This window comes from Heloderma suspectum, chromosome 10 (genome assembly GCF_057233095.1).
Source record: "Heloderma suspectum isolate Gila_16-S chromosome 10, 16-S_ref, whole genome shotgun sequence".
In the NCBI taxonomy this organism is placed as follows: Eukaryota; Metazoa; Chordata; class Lepidosauria; order Squamata; family Helodermatidae; genus Heloderma; species Heloderma suspectum.
In genome coordinates this window covers 9,679,567-9,691,957 of record NC_139467.1, presented here as the reverse complement: position 1 = coordinate 9,691,957, position 12,391 = coordinate 9,679,567, and positions in this window count along the sequence as shown.

Genomic DNA, 12,391 nt, shown 5'->3' with positions numbered 1-12,391 from the left:
AGACAGATGGATCTGGTCCCAGTGGGGGACCAGTGGTGGCTCCAGTGTCAGTGAGGGGGTAAATCTGCTCTGGGTTTCAGTCAGAATGGGTCAGAATTCTTCTTGTGACTTCACACCTCGGATAGCTCCTTTAGAGTTCGGACTGAAATCCGGAACGGATTCACCGCCTCACTGACATCAGAGCCACCAGCCCACACTGGGCCCATTCTAAGGGGGGAGTTCTTCTGTGCCAGCCCTGTTGAAATGAAGAGGCAAATTCCCCCACGAATTGTGCCCGTGCTCATTAGCGTGTGAGAGGGTTGCCCAAAATGGCTCAAGCCGTCCTGGAGTCTGCCCCTCAAAAGCCACAGAGGCCCTATCAGGTGTGTGGGATGTGAACCATTGGGAAGCAGAATTATCTTTTATTTCATTGTTTATTATTACATTTCTATCCCGCCCTTTTCCCTCTTGCAGTGAACACAAGGCAGCTTACATGGTCCTCCTCCTCTCCATTTTATCCTCACAACAATCCTGTGAGGTAGGTTAGGCCTAGAATAAGTGACTGGCCCAAGTCACGTAGTGAGCTTCATGGCGTAGTTGGGTCTAGAAGCCGGATCTCCCAGTCCAACACTCTAACCACTACACTACACTGGTTCTTTTATACCAGCTTTCCCCAAACCAGCACCTTCCAGATATGTTGGACTAAAACTCCCAGCATCCTCCAGCCAGCATGGATGGCTGGGGGATGCTGGGAGTTGGAGCCCATCATATCTTGAGGGCACCAGGTTGAGGAAGGTTGTTCTATACAGCTGAGTAGCTCTGCCTCTTACACCTCCTTGCACCTCAGTGAAAGGAAAGACCTTCTGCCCAAGACCCCAGAAAGGCACTGCTAAGTCAGTACTGGGGCTAGATGAACAAAGACTTTGGCCAGATTAGAAGGCAGCTTCCTCTTTCCTCCATGTTCACACTCACACACCTTTTGGGCCAAATGAGACATGGAGCTTTTCTACACGAGGTTAATCCACTGTATCTACTTTCAGTTTCGCCACAGAACTGAGATCCCAGCAATACACAAAGAGCTTTTCTTTTCCTGTTTTTCCACTACATAACCTCTAGGTGGCACTGTGGTACAGCAGAATAGTGCAAATATTCTTTCTTTTGCCATCAGAAATAATACCGCATTTTCCACACTCTAAAACCCCCCTCATGAAAGTGCTCTTTAAAAAGAGAAGCAAAACTGGAGGAGCACAATGTTGTCTAAAAGACCGATAAACAACCATGAGTAAGGAATCACAAGTGCACAATAAATGTCTCGTGTAGAAAAGCTCATGCTGTGAATGGCACAAATACAATCACATGCAGGTTTGTTTTTAGAATGTAAACAGCAGCTAGGGAAATGGGAGCAAGCAGGATCGGAGGGGGAATTTACCCCTTCCTCCCCCCCCCCCAAGATTGTAATGTAAATCGCCTCCAGGCCCCAGGTGCTATTCAAAGGAAACTTCACATGGTGCCAAATGGCAGGCAGATCCCTTCCACCTACAACTCACCCCAGCACCCCATCTGTAGCTGATGATGTGGGGAGGGGAGGGGAGGGGAGGGGAGGGGATGGTGTTTTCACAGCTCTTGCCTCTTCTTCCTGTTCTGGCTGTTGCGCTGTTATTTTTTTTAATCTCTCAAGGCATCCTGCACCCACCCTCCGGACTCTTGTGCCAGCTGTAACCACGCTCCATTTCCCATCCAATTTCCCCTTCGCGAGAGCTGGAAGCAAGGGGGGGGGGCTGAGTGAGGCTGTTTGGGAGATGCAGGAATGGATGAAACTGTGGCCATTTCCAAATCACTTCCTCCCCAAACTGCACATCCAGGCATCAGGATGGAGGTGGGAACCGAATCTGTAAATACAGTCTTCAGAAACTGGACTCAAGGTCTCCCCGCCTGGTGTGATATAGTGGGTGCTGCACATTGGGAGAAGGTTTCCAGCCTGCAAAAGAGAATGTGATGAGAAAGCCTATATTTGGGGCAGGGTCCCCTATCCCCCCCAACTCCAAAGAAAAGCAGCACTCTCTGGTGGGCCTCCAACTACACATGTACCACCCTTGCCCCTCATTGCATCCATAGGATTTGGTCCAGTTGGCAGGGAGAGAGGAGGAGGAGGTGGTTTCTATGGCGACAGATGAAGCGTCTTGCTTGGCCAGCTGATAGTGAGGTTGGGATAGATGTGGTGGGAGGGAGGAAATCAGAGGGGTAACATTGCCAGGGGGAAAACAGCACAGAGGAGAGTCAGTGAGGGGGAAAGATGGGGAGTGACAGAACTGGTGTGTCTGTGTGCGTGTGTGTGTGTGTGTGTGTGTGTGTGTGTGAGGGGAAGGTGGCCATCGTATAGAGATCACAGCCTCAGGCTGCTTGCCACATCAAGCACATGTTTCCAGATGACCCCAGTCCTGCCTCACACAGACCACCCCCTGCTGCTGCCTTCCCAAGGGGGCAACAGACTCCCCTCTCCCTCTCATCCCATAAACTAGGAGAAACCTTGTCACAGGCCTGTGTGAGGTGCCCTGCCAGGGAGCTGTATATAAACCTTGTTAATAAATCCGTCACATTATCGACACCTGTTTGGACCCTAAATCCAGTGGTCAAGTTTCAATAAATGTTAACTGCCTCTGCCATTAACAACGCCTTCATGAATCCCCCCCTTGGGTTCAATCTTTTATCCCTGCCAGAGGGAAAAGCGACTGCAACCCTCATTTCTGAACTGTCAGTGAGCCCCACACTCTAGCCACTGGGAAAGACTGCCTCTCCCTTTCGCCATTGCCCCCTTAAGGACATAAGACCATGCTGGACCAGACCAAGGGGCCATCTAGTCCAGCATTCTGTACACACAGTGGCCAACCAGCTGTTGACCAGGGATCCACAAGCAGGATATGAGTGCAACAGCACCGTCCCACCCATGTTCCCCAGCAACTAGTGCTACCTCTGATACTCTAGAGGTAGCACATAGCCATCAGGACTAATAGCCATTGATAGACTTCTCCAGGAATTTGCCTAACCCCCTTTTAAAGCCATCCAAATTGGTGGCCATCACTACATCTTCTGTAAGGGAATTCCATAGTTTAACCATGCGCCCTGTGGAGAAGTCATTCCTTTTATCTGTCCTGAATCTCCCACCAATCAGCCTCATGGCATGACCCCACTGGGTTCTAGTATTGTGAGAGAGGGAGAAAAATGTCTCCTTATCCACTTTCGCCACACCATGCATAACTTTGTACACCTCCATCATGTCTCCCCTCAACTGCCTTTCTCTAAGCTAAGCAGTTGCTCCAGCCCCATGATCATTTTTGTTGCCTTTTTCTGCACTTTTTCCAACCCCCCTTGCGTCCATGCACAAAGACGCACAAATCCAGGACATTAGAAATGGGGTCCCACTGTGCACATGCCCGTCCCTGCCACCCAAAAGTCAACACCAGAGCCAGAGTTTTACGTTGGCATTTGCTGTCCTACCTCCTGGTAGTTCCTTCCTTAGGCCTGGCTCTGGAGAGAGGGGGCGTTATGGCTTAGCCCCTTGCTAGATCAGCTCCAGGAGCCCCTGGGCCTCCTCTTTCTCTCTCTGTTGTCACACGCGGGTAGCCCCATGTGATGCTGAAGGGCCGGATGCTCGCCAGCATTTATGAGGCCTTAATCAAGTTTTGGCTCCATTTGGCGGATGCTCGTTTTCTTTCAGAGTCCATTAAATTGAGCTGGCTCATTACCCACGTTCATCAGCTTCCCCTGTCTGCTGTTCCAGCACACAGAGCATAACCACCCACTCCTCTCCAGCCCGGCCTCCTCCTTTCAAGGGTAGCCAAACCTCCCCCCCCCCCGTCCTCTCCAGTTCTCTCCCCTTCTGCTCTGGCCCAAGGATGTACCCAAAACATGAGCCAGAGGTGGGAGAGAGAGACGCTTAAGTCCTGTCTCCTGTGGCATGCAGCTTGGCTCATTTCCTCGAGCTGACCAATACAGTCTAATCTGCAGTGCTTTGCTCGTTCCCTGACGTCAAGTTAGAACACAGGAACACAAGAAGAGCCCTGCTGGATCAGACCAAGGGTCCATCTAGTCCAGCATTCTGTTCACGCAGTGGCCAACCAGCTGCCCACAGGAAGCCCACAAGCAGGGCATGAGTGCAACAGCACCACCACCCCCATGTTCCCCAGCAACTGGTGTAGATAGTCATATTGCCTCTGATACTGGAGGTAGCACATAGCCATCAGGACTTGTAGCCATCAACAGCCTTATCCTCCAGCTGTGTTACATGAGAATCCAGGTGATGGGTTGCATTCTGATGCTTATTACATCTTCTTTCCATCCTTCCTTCCAGGTGTTCAGGGTAATGAACATGTGGTCTCACTTTCCCTACCCCAACACATACCATCTTATCTTCACAACAACCCTGTGAGGTAGGTGAGGCTGCAACTGGCCCAGCATCAGTTACAGTCTGACTGGTGATTTTGAAACCAGGTCTCACCAGCCCAAGGCTGGTTTGGGAATGCATTATTGGACAACTGCCTACTTCAAGGGATGATTTGCAAGTCTGAAACAGCAGGTGGGTAATCATCCCAGGCCGAACTTTCATGGCGCCCAAAGAATGCCAACTCAGACGTTGTGCTTGGACACGCTGGTGATTCCCACCATCTGCTAAGCCTGCAGAGTGATAAAAAATAATAAAATGATGTACACCCATGATCAGAGGGGGCAGGAGAGCTTCACCTGTTGAATGTCTGTCTGCCCTACAGCCACACTTTATTTCCTTTTCTTGTTGCTCGCTGGCGGAATGTAAAAAGGTAGCAAGCATAGGCTTGCCTTCTGAACTGTTTTCATCTACCGCAGGGGTGGGCAATTTTGGTATGTCCAGGTGGGGCAATTTCTACTCCCTGGATGCCCCTGCCCCCCACTGCCCTAGATCACACTCCTGCTGCCGCACTGCATCAAGGGTGTCAGCAAAAAAAGTAAAATTGGCGTTTTGCCACCTAATTTCAGTGGCAAATAGCCACAGAGGCTTAAAAGGGACAAACTTGGCTTGTTTGCTATTTTGGCGGTGGGGAAGAGGGCCACACCAGAGGATGCAGGACACAGGAGGTATGTTGCCCATCTCTGATCTACGTGCCACAACAGTAAGCGCTGAGGGTGATAACATTTGGAAAAACCCAACGATGTAATGATAACCACTCACTCAGTTTGCATTTTAAAAGGGTTGAATTAATGACAGGGAGGGTTCATGGCTAATCACCTGCAACAGACCTAAAAATAAAACTTCCATGGTCAATGACAGTGTACCTCTGAACACCAGGCGTTCCAGGCAAACAAGAGGGGGGGATATGTCTGTCTCTGGCCCTCCCTGAGACAGCTGGCTGGCTACTGTTGGGAGTCAAGGAAATGGCCTAGAAATGGACCTTTGCTCTAACCCATTCAGGCACGCTCTTGAGTCAGGGTAATGGATACTGGGTGAGAGACCTCTTCCATATGCTATTCTGGAGGTCAGGCTTATGCCCAAAGGGAGGTCTGATTGCCAGATGTCCCTTCATTGAAAAGGCATGGCTCATTGCAAAGCAATGTCCCCCCTTTTCCCCCTTGAACATCACTGCTCCACAGAAAACATACATATAATAAACGACATCCCCTTTAGCGAAGTTTACGAAGTATTCTTGCTCTCTGTGCGTCCGCCACCACTTGGCTTGGAGCTGGATTTAAGCTGGATCCACTAGGTTGTCGGGAGTTGGGGTCCAACTCCCCACCCCTGTTCTGTTTGAAGGGCTGTCGAGTCCAAGGCTGAAAGGCCCAAGAACCCAAGGAGGGAGAGCAGCAGGGGCTTTGAAGCTGACCATCCACAGCGAGCACCTAGGCGGCGGCAGGCTGTGGAGCAGGTACACAGGTCCCTGGTCACGCTCTCGCCTACCATCGTGAGGTGCCTTTCTATTTAAATTATGGTAATTGGGTTGTTTCCAGACTTAAGTCATACGTGGAGTAGACCTGCTGAAATCAATGGCCCTTACATTAGTCATGCCTCACTGAGGTCCCATTGATTTCAGTGGGTCTATTCTAAGTATGACTGAATCTGGATCTAACTCATTAGTTCTACCTGTGCATCTAAACCTACATAAGATGATGAGAAGAGCCCTGCTGGATCAGACCAAGGCACCATCTAGTCCAGCATTCTGTTCACACAGTGGCCAACCAGCTGCCCACAGGAAGCCCACAAGTAGAATACGAGTGCAACAGCACCCTCCCGCCCATGTTCCCCAGCAACTGGTGTACCTAGGCATACTGCCTCTGATACTGGAGGGAGCATAGAGCCATTAGGACTAGTAGCCATTGATAAAAAGGCAAAAGGTAAAGGTGTCCCCAGCCAGTCGTGTCCGACTCTAGGGTGCGGTGCTCATCCCCGTTTCTAAGCCGAAGAGCCAGCGCTGTCCGAAGACGCTTCCGTGGTCATGTGGCCGGCATGACTGAACACCGAGGTGCACAGAACGCTGTTACCTTTCCCGCCGAGGCAGTACCTATTTATCTACTTGCAATGTCTTGCTTTTGAACTGCTAGGTTGGCAGAAGCTGGGACTGAAGACGGGAGCTCACTCCGTCACGCAGCACTCGGGTCTCGAACTGCTGTCCTGCCGACCTTCCAGTCTGCAGTTCAGCGTCTTAACCACTAAGCCACCGCGGCCCTTGATAGCCATTGATAGCCTTGCCTAAGCCCCTTTTAAAGCCCTCCTAATTGGTGGCCATCACTACGTCTTGCAGTAGCAAATTCCATAGTTTAACTATGCACTGTGCGCATACAAATTTGCATACAAATCAGCAAATTGTATGCAAATCTCTGTCCCCCTTTTTTGACAATGTGTAAGTGGTCAACCCAGCAGTTATGTCTATACTGACTGGCAGAGACTCTCCAGGGCAGAGACAGGCAGAAGGCAGATCAGCCACTGGTAGATCTCGGGATGAGCTTTAAACAATGCCCAGTTGTTCGAGCCATAACAAAGGTGGTGGATTCCCCCCTAAATCAGGCTGCTGAAATGGAGAAAGCTCACCCCGTAAATTAGGAGAAACTGACCCTGCTGCAGGCTTGTGTTAGGAGGACTGCCAGGAAACTGCACGTGGCTTTATAAATTAACTGGTTATGTAACCAACAGCTGTGTGTGTGGAACAGCTGGGGCCGGCCCTACTGCACGGCAAGGTGAAGTGAACTGCTTCATGGTGCGGGGGGGGGGGGCAGAATAGATGGAAGCAGGAACTCGTGGATGAATGGTGCGGCACCCTAGTTTTGGCCCTAACAGGCGGGCAGCATTTGGGCTCCACTTGAGGCTACAAAATGGGTCCCACACTGGGAGCGGCTAAATCCAACAGTCAAGTTTCGAGACAGACAACGTGCGCCTCTCCCACTTCTGTGGCCATTGGGTGCCTGTACGTGGGCATAATGTTTTAGGAGATGCGCACCCAGGCAATCCAAACATGCACAGGCCTGAATGGCACGGCCCATGCGGCGCCCGGACGAAATCCAGGAGCGTGCCGTGCAATCAGGGCCTAAACCCAAATAAAACATTACATGCATGATGCGTGCGCATCTTTTACCTCAGAGACAGGGCAGGCGCAGTGGGTGGGTGGAGAGGGACGGAGCCTGATGTGCTGGGGAGCGACTGGGTAACAGTATCAGCCAATGGGGACCAAGGGCAAAAGAGGGGAAGGGGAAGAGAGAAAGGGCAGGATGAAACAGCGGTACAGCTAGGTAATGTTAGGCCCTGGACTTAATGGTCTGATGCTGCAGCGGGGGGGCGGGGGGCTTTAAATGGCTCTAGGCATTACTTCAGTTGTGAAGCACACAACTAGTGTTTCTCTCTCCCCCTGCCCCACACTGCCATTCCACACTGTACAACTGCTTCCTCATTCCTGATATGTTAGAACAACAAAACTGTTTCCCATCCCTGTTTTTAAGAAAATCTCTGAGCATGTGCAGTCTTGCATTTTAAACTCATAAATGGCAGCACCGTCAGGACTACAGGAATAAAATGGAGGTGGTTTCCGCACCTGATGCTCTCTGGGAGGGCATTTGGAGCCCTGGAGTTTGCTCCCAGGTCTGGGCCTAGTGGCACCGCTGGGAAGAAAGGCAAAGAACACGCAGGAAGGCCCTGCCAAGGTGTGGCCAAGGGCAGCTCGCTTTTCGATATGAAATAGCGAGTCCCACAGGCGTTGACGGTGCTGCCCCCCGTCATGAAGGGGAAGTGTCCTCGCTCACTCTGGTGCCTCAGCTGAAGCTTCACACATGCCCCGGAGTCCCCTCCGCCCTCCAGCCATGCTCATGCGCGAGGCTGCAACATCCTGCGTGCACTCCCGGTTGCTAGGGAATGCAAGCCAGATCCGAGGGCTGCCGGAAGGGAAGGAAATGAGCCTTCCCACCCAGCCCCTTCCGCACAAAGGGCAACCTGGGTCCGCTCCAGTGCTTTGCTACCCTGGCCACCAGGAAAGGGACTCTCTCTCTCTCTCTGGGTCTGTCCCAGTGCACACACAGTCAGCATCACAGAACACACCCAACTTTACCCTTTCACTGGCTTCTTGTGTGTAGGACTGGGACTGTCCGAAATGTAGCAGGGAAGAAAACATGAATTCCCCCCTTCCCCCGGCAACTATCTGTACTTTTTGGGCGGAGTGTGGCTTCTAAGCTCCATGAGTGACTGCTAGGTGGATCGCCAACTTTTCCGGGGTACCAGCTCTGCTCCTGTGCCTTTGAATGGAAGCCCCAAACAGATGCATTAGCTCTTCCCCTCCACTTATTGCCACCCCAGGCAAAGTTATCACCTACGTAGAGCATCTCTACACCAGCCTAAAATCCCGCATTTAAAACAGAGTGTTCTAATGCAGGATCACAATGGACTCCCTTTACACATGCTTCCTTTTCCCCCTCCCCTTTCCCCCTCATTCTCCCCCTTATCTGGGTCTTCCATATCTTTCAATGATCTCACTCCTCTTCTTGCCGCGTTTCCCTTTTCACGGAGGGAACTCAAGCAGAACACAAGCACCGTAATTTGATACCTCATTATCTGCAATCTATTTCAAAATGGAATACAGGTCATTTAGTGCAGGAGGCGCCCTGGAGGTTCACGACGTCATCTAAAGGGCCTGCAAACATCCGTGAGTGAGCAATCTCAATAGCAGGATAAAAGCTCCGTGTGACAAAGCCCTAAATTTCTGTGGGTCCAGCTTCTATTCAATGCAGAGGGCCGGAGCCCTTAAAAAGGATGACAAACCTAATTGTTTGGTAGTGGGAGTGGGGGGGGGGTAGCGATACCATATTTTCCCAGACAAGGTTCCTGTGCGTTTAACACAGGGATGGGGAACCGGGGGCCTGGGAGCCGGAACTGGCCAGCGAGGCCCTTCAATCTGGCCTGCCAGCCCATTCTCCACCACCCCACCCCTCCCCTCCCCTCATCCCTGGCCCGGCCTCACTCCGCTGACCTCTGGTGTTGACTGTTTCTCTGCAGCAGTCAAGACTGCCTGGCTCCCCACTGGAGCGCTGCTTCTCCACACGTCTCTTCAAGCGCTCCGCCCCCCACCCCAGTACCGCCTTCCAAAGCAGCTGGGCAGTCTCCACGCTTGCCTTCGGGCAAGGCCGTCGGTGCTGGCTCCGGGTTCTGGAGGGCCCTTGGGCAAGACACCCCCATGGGCCCCTCCCTCTGTGAGCCTGCCTTCTCACCACCAGTGTCGCCAGCTGCTCTTGCTCTTCCTCAGCATGGCAGCCGCTTGCTTGCTTGGCAGGCAGGGAGCCAGGGAGCGAGTAGACCAGGGCATCTCCTGCTCCTCCCTCTCCTCGCCACCACCGTTATCTGGGCCGAAGCGAGAAGCAGCGGAGCAAGCAGGTTGCCAGGGAGAAGAGGAGCAGCAACTCCGGGGGGCTCTTGCCAGTGGGCCCTCAGCAGGTGCCAGGCCCTGACCGGAAGGCAGTCGTCATGCAAATCTCACCTTGGCTGGCTGAGGTGAGCCCCAGATGGGTGGGTGGGTGGATGGATGGATGGAGTGGCAACCTTCCCCAGAGCCTTGCTCCCACACTTTTCCCACTGCAGCCCTATTATGCAACCCAGAACCAGGAACAGAACCCCAAACTCTGATGGTGATGATCAAGAGGTGCAGTTGAGCACGCCCAGAGCGCTGTTCGTGCATTAACGAGTGGTTGCAAACAGGCTTCCGAAAGCTGCGTTGCTTCCTTTTTTGGGCTGGTTCAGAAACCTCCCCACCCCAGACTTGGTGTTCTTTTCGCTCTGCTCTACCTGGGAGCCCAGCAGAGGATGCCACATGCAGAGCATGGAGGGAAACTCCCTGGAGGGGCAGAACTGGCATCTGCGTGTGCCATCTGCGCAGGGCGTGCCGAGAGACTTCGCTGCACTGCGGCACAATGATCCACGTTTACGAAGCAGGGAGATGGCTGCAGGGCAAAGCCAAGGGGAGCCGTGAAATGGCTTGTTTGCACAAGCCTGTGGCTCACACAGGAGAGCTCCAGCGTCAAGCGTGGGTGATGCAGCAGCTGTCGTAGGTCCAACAACCCAGAAGAACATGTCCACCTCTCAGAGCCAGGATTTCAAGGGAGCTGGCTCGCCACACCTTCACCCGCAAGTCATCCAATGATGAGATATTATCTCAGCCACAGTGGAGAGTCAGTGTGGTGTAGCAGTGGGAGTGTTGGACTAAGACTCAGGAGATCTGGGTTCTAGTCCCCACTCTGCCATGAAGCTCACCGGGTGACTTTGGACCAGTTCCTGACTCTCAGCCCAACCTACCTCACAGGGTTGTTGTGAGGATAAGAGGAGGACTACGTAAGCTACCTTGGGTTCCTTGCAAGAGGAAAAAAGGTGGGATATAAATGTAATATATAATAATATTATGGTGTGTACATACAGATGCGAAACATCGGCCCAAAGTCTTAAAGTCATAAAGATGGATGGGGCCTTGTAGGACAACGTGCACCCCACTGCTCAGGAAGTTCAAAGCTACAGCATCCACAACAGACCAGCTTTTGTTTTAAAAACTCCAGAGAGCACATCACTCCACCGGGTATTCAGTTCCATTATCAAACTGCTCTTACCGTCAAGTTGTTTCTCTTAATGTTCAACCGAAACCTACCCTCCTATAACTTCAGCCCATTCAAATGAATCCTGCTGTCTGGAGCAGAACAAGCCTTTTCCCTCTTCTCTGCGTTCCCAGCCCAGAGTGTCTGGGATCACAGCAACCTGGCTGAAGGAACAGTGTGCGGAAGGGAAGCAGCAGTCCGGGACTTGGGTTGGATGTGGTGGGCACTGGGTCGATGTTGCTGTGAGCTGGGTACTACCTGTGTGCCTGCTCCTGTGCCCCTCTGTTCAGCTTTGCACACTTGTCAACAAACAGATTATTACTACAAGGACGGCTCTGGTCTTCCTCTCTCCGCCAAGGGAAATGTGTTAGGTGTCAATGTTCTTCCTGAGCTTCTCACGTCCCAAGGGAGTATGTGCAGGCAGAATGGAACCGTATTCCAGAACATTCATCATCCACAAAATGAGCACCTCCCACGGCCTGAAGCCCTGAGGAAGAGAGACTCTGATCTAAAACATACCCAGACACACAGCGAGATGCACGCCTCCGTATCCAGAGAGTGCCCTCTGAAGCCTTGGTAGGGTGCATTTGCTAGCAGCATTTTGTCCACCACGGCTCCTCTCCTGCAGAGCTCCCACCCATTATTTTAGCACACATCCAGATGGTAACTGCTTGCCCAGCTGGCTATGCGACAGAGTGCTCAGCTGGCAGTGTGAGAACTGGGGAAGAGAGGAATGGTACAAAGTTACGCAGGGTTTGGGGTACCAGCCCCCATTGGGGCTCTGCCATCTGTGCCAACTTCACCCGCTCTTTGGTCTGCCATTTTGGCTAACAAAGGATCAGCAAGGACCCTGTGGTAGAACCGATGCCCCGCCAGTCCCCGTTGTCAGATTGGATCCTGCTCCCCTCGGCCTGCAAATTTACAACTGCTCAGCTCCGGCCCTTTCTGATGAGATGATGCTGAAGTTGGTTCCTAGTTCCTTATTTGAGCAAAACTTTGAAGGAGAGCTCAGTCTGTCAACCCCATAACTCCGTACTCGAGAGACCGACCCCTTGAAGACAAACAGCACTTTTCTCCAATCAAGACACTCAATCTTTGATGTAAAACACATTCATGTGTGAACATTAGGACCTCAGTTTACTGACTGAGCACTTTTGAAGTTTTGTGCAACGAAGGGCTGGCAACAAGGAATCAACTCCTGATGGCGTTCCTGCTGGGTGCTTTTCCTTTTCCTTTTCCACACCCATATCTTCCAAGGGCAAGGGAGCTGCCGTTTGGCTGAGCTCTCTACATGATCTGTAGCCCAGTTTGGCGGTGGAGGTGCTTGAATCCGCTC